Source organism: Convolutriloba macropyga, chromosome 2 (genome assembly GCF_964194025.1).
Source record: "Convolutriloba macropyga chromosome 2, txConMacr16.3, whole genome shotgun sequence".
Classification (NCBI taxonomy): Eukaryota; Metazoa; Xenacoelomorpha; order Acoela; family Convolutidae; genus Convolutriloba; species Convolutriloba macropyga.
Window position 1 is genome coordinate 53,846,194 of NC_134469.1, and position 25,480 is coordinate 53,871,673.

Sequence of the window (25,480 nt, forward strand, 5' to 3'; positions counted from 1 at the left end):
GTTGTCAAAGTCATGAAAGTCATCAGTTATCTACTGATATCAGAATATCGGCTCATTTATTATTCCATGAAAAGCCAATGAAACCGGGTCATTGTACAGGAAACTTCAAACGACTAAAACGACAAAGTGAAAATGACAGTTGGAGACAAAATTAAAAAATTCAATTAAATTTTTCGAGAAAGTAGTGTCGAAACCATGAAAAACATAATCTCTCTCTTTAAGAATTTTAATATTATCAACTGTTTTTCTTATTGAACGCCAATAATGTGATAAATGAACCGTCATTACAGTGATAATGAGACAAAACTAGAAAACGTGAAAAATGTGCAAATACCTAAAAATTAGAAAGCTGAAATCTAGTAATATCGAAACCAGAAAACCATAAATTAGGGCGTAAAACGGCAAAAGGATTGAATTCGAATTCAGTAGAAAGAAGAAGCATTCTTTCATCGCTAACATTAAGCACAAAAAATTTATATCCGTTATATTAAACAAAAAAAACATAAAACCAAAGAGCGTCATTTAAAACTGAAACTAAACAAATTAACTTGCAAATCACCAGAAAAAAAAATTTGGGACCAGTCCATAATAAGGCTTGGTAACATTTAGACAATAAAGAACAAAAACAGAAAAGTTGAAAAATTCGCTTATTTTATTAAAAAACAGTTAATTTTCAAATTAATAAAGTCCATTAGAAATCAACTAAAAAATCCCATAGTTTTACAAGTGCCAATGCTTCTAGGGAAAGGAATTAAGAACTGTCGGTATTTCATTCCATTTTTTTATGCGGTTACAAAAAAAACAACATATAGACATGAAAAAAATCGATTAAAACATGCCAAAATACGCTTTCGAAGCCTTAAAGCAAAACCTCGGCCCTCAAAATATGTTCGATTGCACATTTTTCAAAGACCGATAATGTATTATGCGGCCTCTCATTAATGAAAGTAGGTAACAAGTAGACAAAAAAGAGAAGGAAATGCAAAATTAGGTAATACTTATCTTTTTTCGAAAAAAATTAATTCCAAATACATGCAAGCCGTTAATTACAAAATGAAATAACTAAATAGGTTTGTTTATTTTTCTAAAGAAAGCCTTTGAGACCTGCATTCATCCAGAATACGTCTTACGTCTACAAAAAAACTTCAAAAATGACAAAATCAAAATTTGTTTTACTTTTTTTAAAATCCCGTGTCGAAGCCAGTAAAATTACAACGAACTCTTTAAAACCATTAGATTTTGTGACAACAATCCCTTTTGACACCGTCGCTTGACAACTATAATATCATACTTGGCCTGTAATTAACGAGACTAGGTAAAAAACAGAAAACAAAGGAGCAGAACTGCGAAGTTTTTTTTTGGAAAACAACTGTTGTCAAAGCCAATGAAACCGGGTCGTTGTACAGGAAATTTCAAACGACTAAAAAGACAAAGTGAAAGGACAGTTGGAGACAAAATTAAAAAACTCAATTAAATTTTTCGAGAAATTTGTGTCGAAGCCTTTGAAAGCATAATCTCTATCATTAAGAATTTTAATATTAACAACTGTGTTTCATATTGAACGCCAATAATGTGATAAACGAACCGTCAATACCGTGATAATGTGACAAAACCAGAAAACATGAAAAATGGGCAAATATCGAAAAATTAAAAAGCTGAAATCTAGTAATATCGAAACCAGAAAACCATAAGTTAGTGCGTAAAACGCAAAAAAAGATTGAATTTTATTCAGTAGAAAGAAGAAGCATTCTTTCATTGCTAACACTAAGCACAAAGAATTTATATCCGTTTTAATAATTAAAAAAATCATAAAACCAAAGTCAAAAGAGCGTCAGTTAAAACTGAAACTAAACAAACTAACTTGCAAATCACCAGAAAAAAAATATGGGACCAGTCCATAATAAGGCTTGGTAACATTTAGACAATAAAGAACAAAAACAGAAAAGTTGAAAAATTCGCTTATTCTGTTAAAAAACAGTTAATTTTCAAATTAATAAAGTCCATTAGAAATCAACTAAAAAATCCCATAGTTTTACAAGTGCCAATGCTTCTAGGGAAAGGAATTAAGGACTGTCGGTATTTCATTCCATTTTTTTATGCGGTTACAAAAAGAACAACATATAGACATGAAAAAAAATCGATTAAAACATGCCAAAATACGTTTTCGAAGCCTTAATGCAAAACCTCGGCCCTCAAAATATGTTCGATTGCACATTTTTCAAAGACCGATAATGTATTATGCGGCCTCTCATTAATGAAAGTAGGTAACAAGTAGACAAAAAAGAGAAGGAAATGCAAAATTAGTTAATACTTGTCTTTTTTCGAAAAAAAATTAATTCCAAATACATGCAAGCCGTTAATTACAAAATGAAATAGCTAAATAGGTTTGTTTATTTTTCTAAAGAAAGCCTTTGAGACCTGCATTCATCCAGAATACGTCTTACGTCGACAATAAAACTTCAAAAATGACAAAATCAAAATTTATTTTACTTTTTTTAAAATCCCGTGTCGAAGCCAGTAAAATTACAACGAACTCTTTAAAACCATTAGATTTTGTGACAACAATCCCTTTTGACACCGTCGCTTGACAACAATAATGTCATACTTGGCCTGTAATTAACGAGACTAGGTAACAAACAGAAAACAAAGGAGCAGAACTGCAAAGTTTTTTTGGAAAGCAACTGTTGTCAAAGCCAATGAAACCGGGTCATTGTACAGGAAATTTCAAACGACTAAAAAGACGAAGTGAAAAAAACAGTAGGAGACAAAATTAAAAAACTCAATTAAATTTTTCGAGAAATTTGTGTCGAAGCCTTGGAAAGCATAATCTCTATCATTAAAAATTTAAATATTAACAACTGTGTTTCATATTGAACGCCAATAATGTGATAAACGAACCGTCAATACCGTGATAATGTGACAAAACCAAAAAACATGAAAAATGGGCAAATATCTAAAATATAAAAAGCTGAAATCTAGTAATATTGAAGCCAGAAAACCATAAGTTAGGGCGTAAATTGGCAAAAACATTGAATTTGAGTTCAGTAGAAAGAAGAAGCATTCTTTCATTGCAAACATTAAGCACAAAAAATTTATATCCGTTTTAGTAAACAAAAAAATCATAAAACCAAAGTCAAAAGAGCGTCAGTTAAAACTGAAACTAAACAAAATAACTTGTAAATCACCAGAAAAAATATGGGACCAGTCCATAATCAGGCTTGGTAACATTTAGACAATAAAGAACAAAAACAGAAAAGTTGAAAAATTTGCTTATTTTTTTATAGAACAGTTAATTTTCAAAGTAATAAAGTCCATTAGAAATCAACTAAAAAATCCCATAGGTTTTCAATTGCCAAGGCTTCTAGGGAAAGGAAAAAACAACGGTCGGTATTCAATTTTTTATGCGGTTATAAAAGGAACAGCATATAGACAACAAACAAAAAATCGATTAAAACTAGCCAGAATACTCTTTCGAAAACTTAAAGCCGTACCCTGGCCCTCAAAATATGTTCGATTGCAGCTTTTTCAATTACCGATAATGTATTATGCGGCCTCTCATTAAAGAAAGTAGGTAACAATTAGACAAAAAAGTGAAGGAACTGCAAAATTAGGTAATACTTGTGTTTTTTCGAAAAAAAATTAATTCCAAATACATGCAAGCCATTAATTACAAAATGAAATAACTAAATAGGTTTGTTTATTGTTCTAAAGAAAGCCTTTGAGACCTGCATTCATCCAGAATACGTCTTACGTCTACAAAAAAACTTCAAAAATGACAAAATCAAAGTTTATTTTACTTTTTTTTAAAATCCCGTGTCGAAGCCAGTAAAATTACAACGAACTCTTTAAAACCATTAGATTTTGTGACAACAATCCCTTTTGACACCGTCACTTGACAACAATAATGTCGTATTTGACCTGTAATTAACGAGACTAGGTAACAAACAGAAAATAATGGAGCAAAAATGCGAAGTTTTTTTAATTTTGGAAAACAACTGTTTTCAAAGTCCTGAAAGTTATCAGCTATCTACTAATATCAGAATAACGGCTCATTTATTATTCAGTCGGCTCCTTAGAAAACCATAAGTTAGTGCGTAAAACGGCAAAAAAAGATTGAATTTGAATTCAGTAGAAAGAAGAAGCATTCTTTCATTGCTAACACTAAGCACAAAAAATTTATATCCGTTTTAATAAACCAAAAAAATTCATAAAACCAAAGTCAAAAGAGCGTCAGTTAAAACTGAAAATAAACAAAATAACTTGTAAATCACCAGAAAAAATATGGGACCAGTCCATAATTAGGCTTGGTAACATTTAGACAATAAAGAACAAATACAGAAAAGTTGAAAAATTTGCTTATTTTTTTTATAGAACAGTTAATTTTCAAAGTAATAAAGTCCATTAGAAATCAACTAAAAAATCCCATAGGTTTACAATTGCCAACGCTTTTAGGGAAAGGAAATAACAACGGTCGGTATTCAATTTTTTATGCGGTTACAAAAGGAACAGCATATAGACAACAAACAAAAAATCGATTAAAACTAGCCAGAATACTCTTTCGAAACCTTAAAGCCGTACCCTGGCCCTCAAAATATGTTCGATTGTAGCTTTTTCAATTACCTATAATGTATTATGCGGCCTCTCATTAATGAAAGTAGGTAACAATTAGACAAAAAAGAGAAGGAAATGGAAAATTAGGTAATACTTGTGTTTTTTCGAAAAAAAATTAATTCCAAATACATGCAAGCCATTAATTACAAAATGAAATAACTAAATAGGTTTGTTTATTGTTCTAAAGAAAGCCTTTGAGACCTGCATTCATCCAGAATACGTCCTACGTCTACAAAAAAACTTCAAAAATGACAAAATCAAAATTTATTTTACTTTTTCTAAAATCCCGTGTCGAAGCCAGTAAAATTACAACGAACTCTTTAAAACCATTAGATTTTTTGACAACAATCCCTTTTGACAACGTCACTTGACAACAATAATGTCGTATTTGACCTGTAATTAACGAGACTAGGTAACAAACAGAAAATAATGGAGCAAAAATGCGAAGTTTTTTTAATTTTGGAAAACAACTGTTTTCAAAGTCCTGAAAGTTATCAGCTATCTACTAATATCAGAATAACGGCTCATTTATTATTCAGTCGGCTCCTTAGAAAACCATAAGTTAGTGCGTAAAACGGCAAAAAAAGATTGAATTTGAATTCAGTAGAAAGAAGAAGCATTCTTTCATTGCTAACACTAAGCACAAAAATTTATATCCGTTTTAATAAACCAAAAAAATTCATAAAACCAAAGTCAAAAGAGCGTCAGTTAAAACTGAAAATAAACAAAATAACTTGTAAATCACCAGAAAAAATATGGGAACAGTCCATAATTAGGCTTGGTAACATTTAGACAATAAAGAACAAATACAGAAAAGTTGAAAAATTTGCTTATTTTTTTTATAGAACAGTTAATTTTCAAAGTAATAAAGTCCATTAGAAATCAACTAAAAAATCCCATAGGTTTACAATTGCCAACGCTTTTAGGGAAAGGAAATAACAACGGTCGGTATTCAATTTTTTATGCGGTTACAAAAGGAACAGCATATAGACAACAAACAAAAAATCGATTAAAACTAGCCAGAATACTCTTTCGAAACCTTAAAGCCGTACCCTGGCCCTCAAAATATGTTCGATTGTAGCTTTTTCAATTACCTATAATGTATTATGCGGCCTCTCATTAATGAAAGTAGGTAACAATTAGACAAAAAAGAGAAGGAAATGGAAAATTAGGTAATACTTGTGTTTTTTCGAAAAAAAATTAATTCCAAATACATGCAAGCCATTAATTACAAAATGAAATAACTAAATAGGTTTGTTTATTGTTCTAAAGAAAGCCTTTGAGACCTGCATTCATCCAGAATACGTCCTACGTCTACAAAAAAACTTCAAAAATGACAAAATCAAAATTTATTTTACTTTTTCTAAAATCCCGTGTCGAAGCCAGTAAAATTACAACGAACTCTTTAAAACCATTAGATTTTTTGACAACAATCCCTTTTGACACCGTCACTTGACAACAATAATGTCGTATTTGGCCTGTAATTAACGAGACTAGGTAACAAACAGAAAATAAAGGAGCAAAAATGCGAGGTTTTTTTTTAGCTTTGGAAAACAACTGTTTTCAAAGTCCTGAAAGTCATCAGCTATCTACCAATATCAGAATAACGGCTCATTTATTATTCTATGAAAATCCGATGAAACCGGGTCATGTTACAGGAAACGGCAAACGACTAAAAAGGCAAAGAGAAAACGAAAGTTGGAGACAAAATGAGAAAATTCAATTATAATCTTCGAGAAAGCTGTGTCGAAGCCGTTTAAAACATAATCTATATCTTTAGGAATTTTAATATTGTAAATTGTTTCAATATGAACGCCAATAAAGTAATACATGAACCGTCAATAACGTGATAATGTGACAAAACTAGAAAAGATGAAAAATGCGCAAATACCTAAAAACTAAAGAATTTGAAATCTAGTAATATCGCAGCCCTAAAACCATAAGTTAAGGCGTAAAATGGCACAAAAGATTGAATTTGATTTCAGTAGAAAGAAGATGCATTCTTTCATTGCTAACACTAAACTAAAAGTTGACCAAACTAATAGAAAATTTGAGACGAAAACCGAAAAGCTTTTTTTTAAAAAATCAAAAACTTTTTAAAGTTAAAACAACCATAGACTTTCAAGTAATGAAGCAAATACAATGTTTTTGAGCTAATTAGTGAGGCATTTGGGCTATCACTAGTGAGCTACGATCTGAAACGTTCTGTTATTTAGTTAATATAAAAAAAATTGAATTTTTATATTAAAAAAGGCCGACTGATTACAATCCGAATTAGTTTTGGATTGTAACAGTCGAAGATTGGTCGAAAAATAGCCCTGCTCATGCTGTTCGTCCATTAGGAACAGTTAATTTTTCGAATGTCTTAGATATAAATATTTTTTTAGTTAAAGAATCAAAAAATGCTGTTACGTAGTAAATGAAAGAATATTAACCAATCAGAATTGAGTATTTAGATTTGAATTTAAATGCGCGTAAAACGTTCTAATATACATAGAAAGTTCCGAAAAAGTTCATTTAACCTAATTTTAAGTAAATATAACCTTGATATGTATCGAATAAGCTGGTTTTCGGCTTAATATTTTTAGGTTTTCTAGACAATTGCCGATTGAATACGAACTGATTTGACGTCAATAACATAAGACAAAAAACCAGTAAAAGAGCATCGAAAAAACCTTGCCGTCTAAGCTTTCACTAGTTGCTAAGATCATCGCTAATACTGACACGTTGCTTACATGTTGCTTTGTACATCTTGATGCCTAAACGTAGCCTTATATATGTGGAGATATAACGTATATGAATTGAATCTTCAAAGGTGTGGTTTTACACCTTTAATATGGTGCCACCCCAGTTTATCAATACATTATTGTTTAGCCTAATTGTTATAATAATACTATGAAATAGATCAATATAGTAGTACAACTAACAACCCAAACAGCAACGAACCCCAAAAACTGGGTCAATTCCCATTTATATTAAATAACACGAAATAATTCGACCGCAACACCACCGCGCCCGACAATGTCGGCATAAAACCGTCCTACTGTATCATCGCGGTGGATCAAAATGGAAAGCTAGTTGAAGCTGCAATATGTTCAACTTGAATCAAAGCTAGCCAACCAGTCTCATACAAATACAGAAACCAATTGTTTGCTCCAAGTGGAAGAAACTGGATATCAGTACTCCTTTTGTAAGACACCAGCCCGCGACAAGGTCAGAGATGACGAGAACCTCCAACGAGAATGCCCACTTCTGTCCAATATTCCAGGAAAAACCGCGTGTGAGTATCTACCCCTCAATTTGGCCTTGTCATTAACATCTCCCGCGAATGTTCTAAGTGTTTTGTGAAATCGACCAACAACTGGTTATAACGTTTCCTATTTAAAAAAAACTTTATTGAAAAGTTAGTTTTGTCTTCTCACATTGTGTGTGTCAAATCCTTCAAATTAATTAATCTTTCTGATACAAGGTAATGTAGTAAATATTTGATTGCACCTTCATTTAAAGAGCCATAATATAGTTAACCTCACTGATTTACTGCATTATTTTTCTAGATTAGACGGCAAGAAACCCATCCCCTAATTTGTTATTAAATCTTTAAGGGGTAGTAAAATTAAACCATATCTTGAAAAATATTAGTAAAAGGTCACCATTAACGCCCCGCAAACAAAATTTTGAGACAAAAAACATCGATTTCAAAAAATTTTGGTAGATTTACCAAAAATTCGAAAAAAAATGATGCAGTCGGTTCGTATATCAAAAAATAACCTGTGATATAGAGAAATTTGAGAGAAAACATTATGCCAAATTGTTTAATTTTGAAAATATTTGGTCAATTTTGATGAAATTCAATAAAATTTTATAAAATCAATACCGAATATTGATAAACCGTATTCTCGAAAATAAAGTTTTCCAATTTAATGGATTACCGTTCCGTTTTCAAGAATTTGCAAAAAATTGACCAAAAAAATAGAAAAAATTGGACATAGGCATAAATTTTTGACAATGTTGTCAAAATCAATTTCTCCAACAAGAAGCCCGTACTGAACGCCAAGCCAATATCAGTACTGGGCAAGTCTAATTCCAAGTCTAGATATCAGTACTGATTCAGAGCTATGATCATAACACATTTAAGACTTGTCAGACTTGGCCAAGACTTGGCAAGACTTAATAAACGTCCGATTTTAAGGTTCAGTACGGGATGTTCGTTAATTGAGTGAAACTCATTACACAGAAAAAGTTGTGAAAACTTTCACAACCTCCGGCCTACAGAAAAAATTATCGAATTCCTATAATTTTTTTCGGCGTTTGTGTACGTATCGTTTCGCCCGCGTCCTTTTCGTCCTTTTAATTTTCAATTCTTCGTGTTCCGATTTTTTTCTCAATAACGTCGCTCTCCCAAGTTTTCGCTTTTTCGTTTTCTTCCGCTACTTTTTTATTTTGATGTAGTATGTTGTCATGTGTGATGAAGTATGTTGTTGTTTTTTTGTAGTATGTTGAGTATGCTAGTATGCTGGTTTGTTGTTTAGGTCTTATAGCTTTCTAGGGTGTGACTTAAGTTTATTCTCGAGTTACGGCTGGATTGTCCTTTGACTTTTCAACTTAACTAATTCACTAGCCTTCCTGCTGTAGTATATTGATTTTGCAGCTCTATGTTTGTGTTTACCTGTATGATTGCTTGTTGGTTTGGTCTTGTTGCCTTCTAGGGTGTGACTTAAGTTTATTCTCGAGTTACGGCTGGATTGTTTCTCGACTTTTCCAACTAACTTAGTCTACAAACACACTTTTGTAGTTTATTGAGTTTTGCTGTAGTTTGTTTAATAACGTTAGTATGCTGATTGTTTGTTTCGGTTTGGGTTTTGCAAGGATGTGACTTAAGTTTATTCTGGAGTTACGGCTAGTAATTTTCACGACCTTTTCATCCTTTTAGTGTACTACTTAATTGTCGTAAATTAGTTTGCCATTAAATTTATCGTTATAGCCCCATAATGAACTATATTAGATTGTATTGCAGTAGCTTCTCTCCTTCTTCCTAGGGTGTGACTTAAATTTGTTCTGGAGTTACGGCTAGGTTGGTCGGTTGAGTTTTTGCTGTGGTATGCTAACATAGTTTTTTCCAACCTCATTTCCCGCCCGTTCTTTCCCACCATCCCGTTTCGTTGCGTTGCGCGTTTTTCACCCGCTTTCCCGCACGTCCCGTTTCCGTTCCGTCGCGCACTGCTCGCTCGACTTCTCGTCTGTTCCGTTCCCGTTGCGTCGCGCGTTGCTCGTCCGACTTCCCGTCCGTCACGTTTCCGTTTCGTCGCGCGTTCCTCGCTCGACTCCCCGTGTGCTTTGTCTCCCTCTGCGTTGAGCGCATAGCGTTCAGCGCTCCACTTCTGTTTTTGTCGGGCACTGGGTGCTCGACGACATTTTCTGGTCTTTGGGCGGTTTGTTTTACAGACTGTCTACAGTGTGCTGTGTTTGGTGTCTTTTCCGTTGGGTTTAATTTGCGTGGGTTTGATTTGTTTGGAGTGTTCTTATAAAAGATAATCGTGTGCAGTGGTAGTTTTGCTGGTATTTGGAAATAATAACATCGTGATGTCTAATAGTCTTGATCAAAAAGTCAAAAAGTTGTACGCTGCCAGGTCAAAGCGTGAAGCTGAATTGCATGCTATACATGAAGACATCCTTTATTGTATAAATAGTCAAAGTAGGCGAGTGAAAGTTGAACGCCTAGTAACAAAGTGCAACGAAGTATTTATGACTGTTGTAGACAAAAATGAGGACCTGATTGCATTTGCTAGAAAAACGGAGGATCCAAGTGCACTTGTTCCCTCATTAGAGTCTTACTTGGAGGCAATGACAACTAAGAACGACAAGATACTCGCTTCAGCAAGAAACTACATCAGTTTTGCTGATGATAAAGTGAGTGAGTTCCAGGAACCAAGGGCTTCCATTCGTTCTAGACTTCCCTCACTGATGACTTCATCAAAAACATCTAGTCAGCGTAAACATGATTATGTAATCGCTGAAATGAAGCGCGAAGAAAATGAAAAACAGAATGAGGCAGCCATTCGCCTTGCTAAACAGAAAAAACAAATGGAAATAGATGAACTGGAGGAAAACAACAGGAAACGGTTGGCATAGGCAACTCTGCAAGAATTTGAATTGCTGGACGCCGTTTCTAAAGGTAGCCAATCTGAATCAACTGCAAGTGCTAGAAGCTCAATGAGAAGTGAAAAGGCTGTCCAGTACTGGACCAACACCTCACTTGCTTTAAGTTTTAACAATGAGAAAACTAGTGAACGAACCAGATGTTATGATTGACCCTCCAGAATGTCCTAGCCATAACAACGGCGAAACAGTGGAAGATCAGAACACTGAAATTTCAAGGCACTCTATTCCAAAAAATTGTCGAGGCAATTACATTTTAAGCAATGAGACCTTACAGCAACTCGATCCTTATTATACTCCCCCTGAAAACTTTTTGGCTGCTGCTAACACACAGGCGTTGTACCAGGCGCACCTAAGGGCGCAAATGGATCAAACAGGCCAGCAAGGCGTGGCGCTTCCAACCATAACTAACCAAGGAACCGCGGATAGTCAGCCACCTTCTGTACACGCCCCAGGGGCTTCTTCACCGCCCATTCAACAGCTCATTCCACCACAGCCGTTCGCACCACAAAGAAACCCAAATCATACATCCAAAGTATTTTCTAACGCACAACTTCAAATTTCACAATCCAATGGACCTGAAACATCAAGTCTGCCCAAGAATAATTCGGCCCCGCGAAATTGCTCCCGACAACAAATTAATTCTGTCCCCCGAGCACCAAACGCCACTCTTCCTCCTTTTTCGACAGCAAATTATCCAGCCCCCGCAATAAACGTTCCCTTGCACCCAAGCGCCCCACCAAGTCCAGACACACAACAGCACATCACCGAACCCGCTCATCATAATTCCCTTCCCATCCCGAACCCAGTATTTGCACCTAACCTCACTGCTCCCATTCCACACGCCCCTTTGATCAATCAGCCACCCGCTCACAACAACTTTCAAAATAATACTAGCCAAGTACACAAAGTCGTACGTTCCGTTGCTCCTCGTTTCCCAAATATGCCCAATATCCCTCTTGGCCAAAACTTTGTGCCAAATATGAGCCAATGGCGTTTTCCACAGCACAGACCATCATTAGTCAACCAAGACGCTACCACCGTAAATAATGTTGCTCCAAATGTACAGGCACACATCGCACCACCAGTTACTAATTTTCCACAACAAATATATTCGATTTCAACCCTTTTGATTGATATGCAATCACCATCCGGCACACATCAGGAAAACACGATTGCAACTACAAGTAATATTGTATCTGGTCTGGCCACTCCGGTTTTTCGGCCAACATACCCTTATGTTGGGCCCACTCCGTTGAGTTGGAGTGGTCCGCTGGTGTCTGCACCTGCCCCTCCGATACCGGACAATGCGTCATTGATTAGGGAATTACCTGATGCAATAACCAGCAAGAAAAATAACCCCTTGCCAGAATGGAAACTTGCTCAGTATAATGGCGATCCATTGCAATGGCACGAGTGGTATGGTCAATTCAAAAGCGCGATTGACTCGCAGTCGCTCACTGATGACGTTAAATTGACGTACCTTAAAACACTCGTCACCGGTAAAGCAAAGATTGCAATCGCCGAATTTGCTTACTGTGGTTTAATGTACAAGGATGCACTGAGGACTTTAGAACGTAAATTTGGCCAGCCACAGGCAGTCGTAAGTGCACACTTGGATAAACTAAGCAATTTTCCGCCTCTTAAAATGCACAATAGTGATAACATCATCAACTATTCTGCAGCCATATCCAGCCTAGTTGGGGTTTTCAAGTCACTATCACATGATGCGGACTTGAAGAGCGCTTCCCTACTTAACCAAGCGGTACAGAAGTTACCACCAAACATAAAAGAGTCATGGTCACTCTTTACGGTTAAAAAGCACTGGGTTAAGCCTGCCCTCCTTGACTTTAACGATTGGCATAAAGAGAAGGCAGAGGCCCATGATCTTATGAAACAAAGCGCAACCAAGGCAAAACCTGAAGATAACAGCACTTCAGTAACCAAGACCAAAACAGCCTCAAAAGTGTTTGCATCAAACTCACAACAAAGGGAAACAAAGAAGCAATTGCCACCTTCTTCAACAAACACTTACTCTCGGTGCAATGTATGCAAAGGTAACCACCGGTTATGGGAGTGTCGAGTTTTCAAGGAAAAGACTCCAACCCAGAGAGCTAAGTTGGTGGCGGATAACAAACTTTGCTTTTCGTGCTTAAGGGACAAGCACACGTTCCGCCAGTGCCCTCAGCCAAGAAAGTGCCAAGCAGAGGGGTGTAATAGTTCGCATAACTCACTATTGCATGGAGCAGATAGGGTTTTCCCAACAAAACAGTCAACAAATCCCAATAATATCCAGTCTTCTGGCAACACAGGTCAAAGTAAAGCAACTACTAGTCAACAGCCGTCTAATAAGACCACAACAATGTCATCTGTTACTGATGTAAAGGGGCTCCTTCAGGTTACGGAATTGCAGTTGGTCAATTCGTCCGGTTTAGATACCAAGGCTTTAGTATTGTGTGATACCGCCTGCAGTAACTCTTGGGTGGCCGGTAGTCTCGCAGATAGACAAGGTTTGCACGGTAAAGCACTAAAGCTAACTGTCAAGGGTATTAATACCGAAGAAGTAGTTGACACTAGGATTGTCGAAGTTACTGTGAAACCAAAAGAACATCAAGATTTCGAACCATTTACCATCAACTCTTTCGTTGAAGAGAGTCTGAACGTCGGCTCTGATATAATTAATGTACAGGCCCTGCAAAAGACTTACCCACACTTGGCGGTCCTTGATCCCGTGACATATTCCTATAGAGACATTGAGATGATACTCGGACAAGATGTCTATCACGCCATCCGCCCGTTAGAGTACTTCTCTGCCGATGAGAAGCGTTCACCCGTTGCCGTTCGCTTACCCATAGGTTGGGTCTTAAGCGGTCCGTTACCATCAAGTTTGTGTTTAACCTCAACGTGCTTTAAAGTGAATATCGAACAGGACAATGAGTTAGCAAGTCAAGTAAAGTCTTGGTACGACATTGAATCATTCGGGGCAAACAAGCAGGTCGACTCCAGATCTGCAGCAGACGCAAGGGCTCACGAAATCCTTGAGAATACCACCGTACACAAGGGCCTGAGATACGATGTCGGAATGCTGTGGGCAGCAGACAACATCCAGCTACCAAATAATTACTTCTCCTCCCTTGTGCAACTAAAATCGCTGGAAAAACGCTTGGCCAAGGATGAAGACCTCAGAGAGAAGTATACTAGTACCATCAAGGATCACCTAAATAAGGGGTATGTAATTGAGGTTCCAGACGCTCACAAAGTTGAGAGCCGGTCCGATAAAGAGTGGTACCTACCACACCATCCGGTTTTAAACCCGAACAAACCAGGTAAGGTGTGTAGGCTTCTCAATGGAGCAGCGAAATTTCATGGCGCCTCACTGAATAAATCTTTGCTCACTGGCCCTGATCTGCTCCAAAATCTTATTTACGTACTTCTTCGCTTCCGACAACATCCATATGCCGTCTCCGCCGAAATCGAGGGATTTTTTCTACAGGTTGGCGTGTTACCATCAGATCAACCATCACTTCGCTTTCTGTGGCGGGAGGACCCCACAACTAACGTTGTAGTGTATCAATATACGCGCCGTATATTCGGAGCTAAAGACTCGCCAACATTCGCCAACTATGCATTACAACGCACTGCGAGAGACAATGCCAAGTTTTACCCCGAAGCTGCCAAAGCCGTCCTTGAAAACTTCTACATGGACGATTATCTTGACTCAGTGGTGTCTCCAGAGAAAGCCATCAATAGATCGAAGGAATTGGTACATCTTATCCATCTCGGTGGGTTCAAGCTTACAAAGTTCGTAAGCAATGTACCAAATCTGGCTGACCGAATTAATGGTTCCTCTCAATCTACTGAGCCCAAGGTTATTGTTTCATGTCAAGAGGATTCATCGCATGTGCTAGGGTTAAAGTGGGATCATACTAATGACACTTTAGTTGTGATTAGGTGTACAAGCTGCGCTATCACCAAGTCCCTCACGCAACGCATGGTCCTAAGTCTTGTCTCGAAAGTTTTTGACCCCATTGGTCTTGTCGCACCTTTTACGGTCGGTGCGCGACTGCTCTTAAAAGACATCTGGCGTGTCACAGAACAACAATGGGATGACGAGCTCCCGCAGGACATTGTTCAAAGATTTTTGGTTTGGTGTGCGGACTGCCAAAGCTTGAAAACATCAAAATTCCCCGAAGTTATTTCAGTGGACCCTTTGATAATATAGAGTTGCATATGTTCGGTGACAGTTCGCAGGATATTTTCAGTGCGGTCGCATTCTTGCGAGCCCGTGTAAAAACACCTACGGGCGAAGAAAAAACAGAGCTTGCGTTTGTTTTAGGGAAAGCGCGCGTGGCGCCAATGAAAGTAATGACTGTCCCAAAACTCGAGTTACAAGCAGCTCTACTTGCCGCTCGACTGAAAAGGGAAATTACACAAGCACTTACTGTAACTGTTAACCAAGTATTCATGTGGACAGACAGCACGACCGTTCTCCAATGGATTAACTCTAATGAAAAGCAACCAATCTTTGTTGCAAACCGTGTTTGCGAAATTTTGGAGTATACCACCGTTGACCAATGGAACCACGTCGCAACTAAGGATAATCCAGCTGATGCTGGCACGCGTGGAATGTCCGCTGAGGTTTTGCATTTAAGCAGTTGGGTCAATGGTCCACATTTCTTAAATAACTCAAGCTTCCCTTTCGTGCCGAACAAAGACGTCATTAATAACATCAAACTTGGCGTCAACCAAGCAGTCATTATAGGAGACACTGTTTCTCTCGCTACATCTCTTAAAAAACAGACAGCTCCCGTTCCGTCGTTGTTCCCATTTGATAAGTTTAGTTCTTATCAAAAGTACTTGCGCATTGCCGCATACGTTCTCCGGCTTTTGCCGAAACATGCCGGCTACCGTAACCCCGATGCTAGCATTACTGACCCTACTGAGCTTGACGAAGCCGAGCGTCAACTACAGCACTTGGTGCAAGGAGAGTCTTTTGAAAAGAAAAGATCTTCTTGACAATAAATTCGTTAAAAGGAGTAGCCGAATTGCTCCACATTCACCGTTTATTAGTCCAAATGGGCTAATCCGTTCCTCAGGCCGCATCAAGCGGTTAATTGAAGTTGGGTTTAACGTAAAGTACCCAATCATCTTAGATGCACGTCATCCGTTTGTAAAACTGTTCCTTGAACACACGCACGTAAAGCATTACCATCGGGGGGTTGAATACCTAAGATCAATTGTGCAGGAACACTACACAGTGCTGAAACTAAGATCATCCTTGCGTTCCATCAAAGCACACTGCCTGAGATGCCGAGAATTCCAAGCTGTAACTATGCAACCAATCATGTCTGACTTACCTTAGGAGAGACTTGCTTACCAGTCTCCTCCCTTCACGAACACTGGCGTTGACTACTTTGGGCCATTCTGTGTTACTGTCCGCCGTACTACTGAGAAAAGGTGGGGCTTCCTCTTCACCTGGCTCACTACTCGCGCTGTCCATGTCGAGGTAGTTACATCCATGGACACCAGTTCCTGTGTTATGGGAGTTGAGCGGTTTGTGTCACGTAGAGGTACACCTGCAATGATTTGGTCGGACTGACACTATGGCTGTTCACACTGGTTGGAATGGCACTAACTTTATTGGAGCGGAGAAAGAACTCCGAGAAAGTATTGAAAAGTGGAACATTGTCAACATTGCAAGTGAGCTCGCTCACAAAGATATTAAGTGGAGGTTCAATCCACCCAGCGCACCACATCAAGGTGGTATCTGGGAGAGGTTGGTACGCAGCTTCAAACGCGTGTTGTATAATATTCTTGGCACGTGTAGCCTCACGGATGAGGTACTGCATACTACCTTTTGTCTCGTGGAGAATGCTCTCAATTCGCGTCCTTTAACACCCGTGAGCGCCGATCCGTGCGATTTGAACGCTTTAACGCCCAATCACTTTCTCTTAGGAGAACACTCTACCGGTATTCCGTCTGTTGTCGGCAACAATGAGTTCGACCATCGTAAACGTTACGCCCGTGCGCAGTCGTACGCTAATGCGATCTGGTCCCGTTGGATCAGAGAGTACGTACCGACGCTGAACCGACGCTCTAAGTGGCAGGCGCCTGCCGAGCAACACCTTAAGACCGGTGACTTGGTTTGGATAGTTGAGGAAACCAACCCTAGGGGTTACTGCCCAACCGCTCGGATTGTGGAACTCCGTTACGGCTCCGATAGCGTCGCGCGCTCCGCCGTTTTACGTACGTCGACCGGTTCACTCGTCCTTCCACTTGTAAAACTTGTACCAGTTTTCCCAACATCTTCTTCCGGGCAGGAGGATGTTACGTAGTAAATGAAAGAATATTAACCAATCAGAATTGAGTATTTAGATTTGAATTTAAATGCGCGTAAAACGTTCTAATATACATAGAAAGTTCCGAAAAAGTTCGTTTAACCTAATTTTAAGTAAATATAACCATGATATGTATCGATTAAGCTGGTTTTCGGCTTAATATTTTTAGGTTTTCTAGACAATTGCCGATTGAATACGAACTGATTTGACGTCAATAACATCAGACAAAAAACCAGTAAAAGAGCATCAAAAAACCTTACCGTCTAAGCTTTCACTAGTTGCTAAGATCATCGCTAATACTGACACGTTGCTTACATGTTGCTTTGTACATCTTGATGCCTAAACGTAGCCTTATATATGTGGAGATATAACGTAAATGAATTGAATCTTCGAAAGTGTGGTTTTACACCTTTAATAAATGCTGTGTTTTTGATAATCAGCGAGTAAAGTTAGCAAAAAAACAACAACGTTTTAATTACAGAGCATTCTCCAGGAAAGTTGAAGTAGAAAAAGCCCCATTTTGAGTCCACGAAGATTGTGTTTGTGTTGTTTGCGTGTGCACTACATTTAATCAAAATGGTCTAAAGAAAATTATTTCGTGCTGTTTTTGATGAAAAAGTCTAAAATTTAAATTAACTAGCCAGAATTTTTGACAAAAATTAAATAAAAAAAACCCACAGTTTTTTCTTTGTCTTTAAAAACAAAATTAACAACACTTTCTTAAAAAATTTTAACAATTTCAAAACCTTTGAGCTAAATTGGCAAAATTTTAATCAAAAATTCCGAAAAATGTGAATAAAATCACCGTAATTCAGTTTATTTTCGCAAAAATTTAAACCTCGATAACTCCCTGTAAAAAGGAAAGTACAAAAAATCGTGTTCCCTCCAAATTCTAGGCTGGACAAGCATTCTAATGATACCAGTCTCAATTCTCTACGATGAAAATATCGATCGGCCAAAATTGTCCGAACAAAAAAAAACCATTTGAGTATAGTAGTAGTAGTAGTAGTAGTAGTAGTAGTAGTAGTAGTAGTAGTAGTTGTAGTAGTAGTAGTAGTAGTAGTAGTAGTAGTAGTAGTAGTAGTAGTAGTAGTAGTACTAGTAGTAGTAGTAGTAGTAGTAGTAGTAGTAGTAGTAGTAGTAGTAGTAGTAGTAGTAGTAGTAGTAGTAGTAGTAGTAGTAGTAGTAGTAGTAGTAGTATCCGGAAACGAGCTGATCTACAGTTGAAGAAACACAGAAGCGCGGTGGCGTTGTTAGAGTTCACAAACTGCTGTAAGGAAGTCAGAAAAGCTCTACGTGCAGACAAACGGGCATGGCTTGAACGCAAAGGCCAAGAAGTGCAGAGCTTTGCGGACAGAGGCAACTTGAAGGAGGTTTTTGGGGCATCACAGCAGATTTGCCGAAACTGGAGTCCCCAGTTGACCAAATTAGTTTCAAGCACTGGCGTCAACTTACGGACGAAAGAGGATCGACTTGAACGCTGGACGGAACATTTTAGTCAACTCCTGAATCCCTCAACATCCAGTTGCAGTACGAGATTGGATCCCGAAGAAGCAGCTGAAAGCTTGTCGATTGACCTGAGCCCAATTCGATTTGAAGAAGTGCTTGAAGCTGTCCGCAGGTTGAAGAATGGCAAGGCAAGTGGACCCGATAACATTTCCTGTGAGATGTTGAAAGCACACAAGGGTATTGTCGAGTGGCTCTGGGACATCATAGATAAGTGTTGGTTGACGGAAGTTCTGCCCGATGACTGGAAGGTAGCAGAAATTGTCCCATTATACAAGAGTAAAGGAAAGAGGTCAGAGTGTTCGAACCACCGAGGGATCTCTCTATTGTCAGTACCAGGCAAAGTGTTCGCTTCCGTTATTCTCAATCGATGCAAAGATTCAGTGGATCGCGTCTTAAGGGAAGAGCAGTGCGGCTTCAGAAAAAGCAGAGGATGCGCCGATCAACTCTTTGCCCTGCGTCAAATAATAGAGAAATCAATGGCGTTTCAATTGGATATTAGCTTTTGTTTCACAGACTTTCGAGCGGCATTCGATTCTGTCGATCGGGAGCAGATGTACCAGATAATGAAACACTATGGTCTTCCGCAAAAAGTGATAAACATCATAAGAAACAGCTATGATCGATTCAAATGTCGAGTCAAAGCCGAAGGTGAGAAAAGACGCTTATTTGATGTCAGAACGGGCGTTAGGCAGGGTGATGTGTGGTCCCCAATCCTATTCGGCCTTGTCATCAACTACATTTTGGCTAACTCGGTGCATGGAGGATTAGACATTGGGAGATTGGTGGCTGACTTAGATTTTGCTGATGATGTTGCTCTCGTGGGGGTCTCAGACAGTGAGGTGCAAGAAAACCTACATCGAATCGAGGCCCTTGCGGAAGCCGCTGGTCTGAAGGTTAATGTGGCCAAAACAAAGAATATGGGCGTAAAATGCGACAGCCCAAATGTTGTTGCAGTGCCTAGTATCCAACAGAACGTGGAGATACTCACTGGAACACATAAAGGCAAACTAGGACTCCTGGCAGAGACATCAAGCCAGTCACGACTAACCATCAGCACGGAGGTGCTGCTGGGAACGAAAAAGAAAGCGGGCTGGTTCGAAACACAAGATGGCCGGAAGCTAAGATTGAAAAGCTTAGCGGTGGCTAAGCCAGCGTTGGTAGCTTCACAACAACAATCTGCGGTAGCAGATTCAGAGTCGCTAGAAAATGAGAGTCGGTCAGTGGTGGCTGACCAAGAGTCTTTAAGATGTCAGAATTGTCAGCGGCAATTCAGTACAGTTACCGGACGCAAAGTGCATCAAACAAGATTCTGCAAAGCCGGTTTGTCAAAGAATGTCGTCGACAAGTCAAAGTTCGAGCAACTAGAGGCGAGCCTTACCTGTGACAAGTGTGAAAGAAAGTTCAAAACAGTCAATGGCCGACAAGTTCACCAATCGAGATACTGTGGCAAAACTAAAGCAGTTGCCACACGCGTGTTTTCCTGCAAAGTACAAGATGTTCTCGGAAACGAGTTTGAAAACATAGAAGCGTTCAAGTATCTCGGATCATATGTCAGCCTCAAGCATGGAGACCTGCAGGAAGTCAATTGCAAACTTGCAGAAGGTAGACAACGGTTTGCTAACTTCTAAAATCTCTGGAAGAGCAAGCAGCTCAGCGTGCAACTCAAGTGCAATTTGTACAAAGCACTCGTTTTATCAGCCGTGCTGTACAGCTCAGAGACTTGGACTCTTTCGAAATTAATGGAGAGAAAACTGGAGAGTTTCCACTGTGGTTGTCTTCGGAGAATTCTACGTGTGTCATATCTGGAGAAAATAACGAACGAAGAAATTATGTCAAGATCACGAATGCCCCAACTATCCACGTTGATCATGCTCAAACGGATAAAATGGTACGGACACATCCAGAGAATGGAACCAGGAAGATTAGCCCGCAGTGCCTTCGATTGGGACCCGCCCGATCAATACGTCCATGCTAGACGCGCTCCTGGGGGGCAACTGAAAACGTGGATGAGTCAAATCGAAGGAGACTGTGTACGAAACAAAGTATCGTTCACCAGATTGCAGGAGAAAGCAGCAACCGGGTCAAAGAATGCCTTCAACAATTTCGTCGTACAGCACTTCACAGAATAACCAAACAAATAACTCTTCTTGTTTTGTTTGTATTTGTTGCCAACCGTGCCTTTATTTCATATTTGGAATTAAAGTGTTGAAACAGTAGTAGTAGTAGTAGTAGTAGTAGTAGTAGTAGTAGTAGTAGTAGTAGTAGTAGTAGTAGTAGTAGTAGTAGTAGTAGTAGTAGTAGTAGTAGTAGTAGTAGTAGTAGTAGTAGTAGTATTAGTAGTAGTAGTATAAGACTTCAATTACCTTCTGAGGGTATAAACAAGGATGATGGTACAAATGACATAACAAAGATGAAGACTGATATAAATTATGTAACAGCTAGAAAGAAACATTAATTGAACAGAAAACTATGCTATACAGAAACTATATCTACACCTAAGGTACCAGGTGCAAGATAAGTCAAAATCATATTTATCATTTCTCATTGCCTTTAGTAGATTCTGAGTTGCGGTTTTGGATTTGCAAGTATCCCTGAAAAAACTGTTGCTGACATTAAGAAAATCCGCTTAGTCATTTAAAATACGTTCAACTCTGAAGAAAAACGATTTTTCTGTACATCTTTTCTTAGCTCATGTGAGTGCCAGACGTTCCCGATCAAGAGTTCGTAGGTTTAAGACCTTTGAGTCCAACTTGAAAAATTTGTCAAAAGATATGCAATACTCGTTGTTTAAGATTGCCGTGAAAACACGTATGCCACGCTCGATGAGTTGATAGCATATCGGCAGAGAGTTGGATAATTTTAGCAGGGAGGATTAGTCATTGCAACCAAAGCACCAACGCAGGCCACGGATATTGAGCTGTTCTAATTTCCGTAGACCAGAAACTTCAGGAAACCAAGCAGGGTATCCATATAGTAGAACCGACAAAACAGATGCCTTGAATAAATTGAATTTAACTCCAGATGGGAGATTGAACGGAACACTGTGCTTCAAGTAATTGCACGATCGACGAGCTTTTACTATTTTTGTTTGATATGACGACTCCATTTAAACGTTTTGGATACCTCAATTCCCAGATCCGTAATATCATCAAGCGAAGGAATCTCGACATCACCAAGAAGTATATTATCCAATGCACTTCTACTAATATGTAAATAACCGCTTTTAGCTGAATTAAAAGACAAATAGTTACAATAAGCCCATAACCGCAACAAGCATAGATCATTTTGAGCACTATTCAAGCAGAGGTTGCCATGGCAGAGCAATTTTGTGTCGTCAGCTTAGCAGAAAACTTTTGATACTTCGGGTACGTCAATCATATCATCAATGAAAAATAAAAAGAAAAGCGGTCCCAACACGCTTCCCTGAGTAACACCACTAGTAACTGGGAGGATCTCTGATAAAACACCATCTAATTTAACACATTGACGTCTTGGTGACAAATAAAAATTAATAAGTTTCACAAAAACTTCGTCAAAGCCAAAATGAATTATCTTCGAAAGCAGCGTGGAGTGGTCCACAGAATCAAAAGCTTTGCTGAAATCTAAATAAGCAACAACTTGTTCAAGGTTTCCGTCAAAATTCAGATATAACTCATGCAGAAATGTGAGCAATTGCGTAACTGTAGAATGTTTTGCACGAAATCCATGTTGTATAGGATTCAGCCGATCTTTAACCTTTGGATAAATGAACAAAAATAGAATTTTCTCTAGAAATAAAGATAACCTCGGGATTATTGAAATAGGGCAATAATTTTCAACGTCCCCTCGAGGTCCTTTTTTGTGAATAGGGGTTACATAGGCACATTTCCAATTCTCGGGCCAAAATTGTGAATGAATAATATATGTGAAAACAAGATGGACGAATGGTGCTAATGCATGTGCCGCTTTACTTAAAATAGTCGGCGGTATATCATCAAAAGCAGGAGTCGAGCTACTAGGGACCCTTGAAAGATAATTTTGAATTTCGTCAAGGCTGAAATGAACATCAGATAACTTGATCTCATTGCCGCACACAAAGTCAGTTAATCGTATTTCAGTTTTCGGTTGAAAAACTGATTGAACAAATTTGTTGAACAGGCTCGCTTTCACTGAGCCTTCAAAGACACCTCGTTTTTGTAGAACATTTGTTTAGGGAAGAAACTTCTACCAGTTAAACTTTTCAAAATAGCAAACGCTTCATTTGTATTAAACTTCTGTACACTGTTCAACAAGACCTGCTTGTCCATGTCAATAAGAATAAATAGCTCCTTTTCGAGGCATTCAACTGTATTTTTCTGATGTTTTTGAGCTGTATTTAGCTAATTTAAACAATGCATTGTCTGCGACGAATAATAGAATGGAGCTTCGAAGCGCTTTCTCCGTTTTCTGTTAAGACTTTGATTGAGAGCAGAAAATAATTTACGATAGAACGTTGATAAAAAATCACGATTTAAGTTGTGGCATTCCTGAGCGAAAGATCGTGAGAGTGTTAGATGCGAAGAAAAGTCAGCCTCGTTAAAAGAGCTGATCGTATAAGCGTGCCCACTTGCATATTGGTAATCTAGGTCAACATTTGTTAAAAGAATGGGATAATGATCTGAGCACAATCGCTCTACAATATTGTAGTCCCAATTGTCGGGATGGGAGCAAAAGATTAGATCCAAAATACTTCCAAGCTTATGAGTAGGCAAGTCAATAATTTTTGTAAGCAATAAATCGTTGCATAAAAAATCTAACAATTTTTGCTCGTCAGAATCAGGCGACGAGATCGACTCCCAACGTACTTTGGGAAAGTTAATATCATCAAGTAGAATCCACTGGACAGCTTTGCGTTGATCACAGCTTAGGCTTGCCTCCGCACCGGCAAAAATACCTCGCAGTTTGTCTTCTGTAACACCAGGTTTGACATAAAACAGCGATCCTCGAGGAGGTAAGTATGCAAGTATAATGCAGAGATTAAGAATCTGGTTACTTAAGACAAGAGTACAAAATTGCTCACGCTTTGAATAATAAATTAAGCTAATAGTACCCAAGAAAGCGTTACTAATTGCTACCAGGAGTCCACCACGATGACTGGCCGTTCGATCTGATCGCAGAACGACTGTATAAGGGTGACCTGCGAAAACTCCGTTATCACTGACCGAATCATCAAGCCATGTTTCTGTCAGACAGACAACAGTGAGTGAAACTAAGCTTAAGAGCTGGCAAAAGTTTAGTCTTCTCTCAATCGATAGAATGCTCTGAACGTTAAGAAGAAGGACCGAAATTTGAGAGGAGCATTTTGTCTGTAGTCAATTCTGTTGTTGTACACGACCACGACGAATTTTGTATATGTTTGCAGGATTTTGACTTTCAAGTTGACGTTTCTGCAATCGCAAATTGTACAGCTGCACTCTCTCAGCTTTAGTTAAGTCTGGTAACACATATACACAATCGAAATTCTCACAATCCCTCAATGCTACTGACTTACGTAGAAACTGATTTCGTTTAATCATTTCTTTAAACTTGAGAAGCAATAACTGATTTCCTGTATCACGTTGTGGGTTTCCAATCCATTTACATTGAACATCAGATGACACAAGAGATACATCAATTTGATTTGCAATTTTTTCAGCAACATCGTAGCCAGCAGAATTCTCAGATGGCTTTGTCCCTTTTACTATTAAATTTAATCTTTTTGCATCTTTACGTGATTGCTCTTGCTGAATTTCAGCAAACAATGTTGCTCGAGTCTGCTGCTCATTTTTCAAGGAATTCATAACCGCTTCAGAGTACGATTTTGAATGTTTCAACTGATTAGAAGCACAACAAAAGCCGCAAGTGATAGGTTGATAGCAGTCAAAATTAGCGGGCACCAAAACTTTTGTATGTACAGGACAATTCGTAGTCGTGCATGCTATTATTTTTTCAACTAGATCATCGCTGGTTGAACCGATATTGTTACGTTTTCGATGAGGCATTAAAATTTTATTTAATAAATAGCCTATGGAACCAATACTGGCACCGGCGGCTTAAGTAGATAAAAAGGCTGGAAGTGTCTATGGAACCAATACTGGCAACGACGACGCAGAAAAGATACAGCAACAAAAAGTGCCCGTCAAGCTAGGAACGACGGGTCTTTGTAATATAATCCTGTGGAACCAATGATGGCACCGGCGGATATGTTTTGTTCAAGTCCCTAGCTCAATTCGATCTATTTAATAAGTTTATCACAACAATTAGGCTCAAGAGGGGTCGGAATAATAAATGAGATTTATCGACACGTGTACGAAAAAATGAAAAGTTCTTGAAAACTTAATGTGTAACTGAAAAATTTTGAGTGGAAGTGAAAAGTATACTTTTGTTGCTAAGTCGCTCTGCAGCAATAGTTTTGGCACCACCATACCTGATCTTGACCTCCATGCCATAGAAGACAAAAATTAGGCCAGTGAAAATTGCAAAGTATGTTTATCTTGCTATCAAACTGAGAGGAAACGATAATTATTTACTAACAAAAATGCTGGACATTGACTGTTACCGCACTGAGCTTCGACATTGACGAAGTGATGCAAAAACCAGGCGAACGCGATAAAATTTTGAAAATGACTTGTATGAACTTGCTCTAGATTAAATTTATCCCAAGTAAAAAGCAACAATTATTCTACTCAATATTCTACAGTATCCTACAGTTCGCGGCTAGAAGAGATTTTCTGGATATCCAGTATGCCGTTTTCCCGTTTTCCATCAAAGTGTCATGAGATCATAAGTGCAGTCCAACTGAATTAAATTTTTGTATGTGTGCGTGTGTTTTTGTATGTGTGTGTACGCTCACGCGCGCATGTGTGTGT

The 25,480-nt window shown here is 38.4% G+C and overlaps 3 protein-coding genes across 4 annotated transcripts in view; 2 read left to right on the plus strand and 1 right to left on the minus strand.

The window, feature by feature from the left end:
• LOC142334499 (sorting nexin-12-like) overlaps nt 1-25,480 on the minus strand; it is a 474,196-nt gene that overhangs the window by 146,706 nt on the left and 302,010 nt on the right. The window contains exon 1 of one of the 2 annotated variants that reach the window (XM_075382587.1): nt 24,844-24,876. The exons of the other annotated variant lie outside the window; for it this stretch is intronic. The gene's annotated coding sequence lies outside the window, so the exon portion shown is untranslated. Of the gene's footprint in view, nt 1-24,843; nt 24,877-25,480 lie in introns of those variants that run through there. 2 annotated transcript variants of the gene reach the window in all.
• LOC142334498 (uncharacterized) overlaps nt 1-25,480 on the plus strand; it is a 653,384-nt gene that overhangs the window by 129,456 nt on the left and 498,448 nt on the right. The window lies entirely within an intron of this gene.
• Nucleotides 1-25,480, plus strand: part of LOC142334934 (uncharacterized) — a 61,730-nt gene that overhangs the window by 19,144 nt on the left and 17,106 nt on the right. The gene's annotated exons all lie outside the window — the stretch shown is intronic.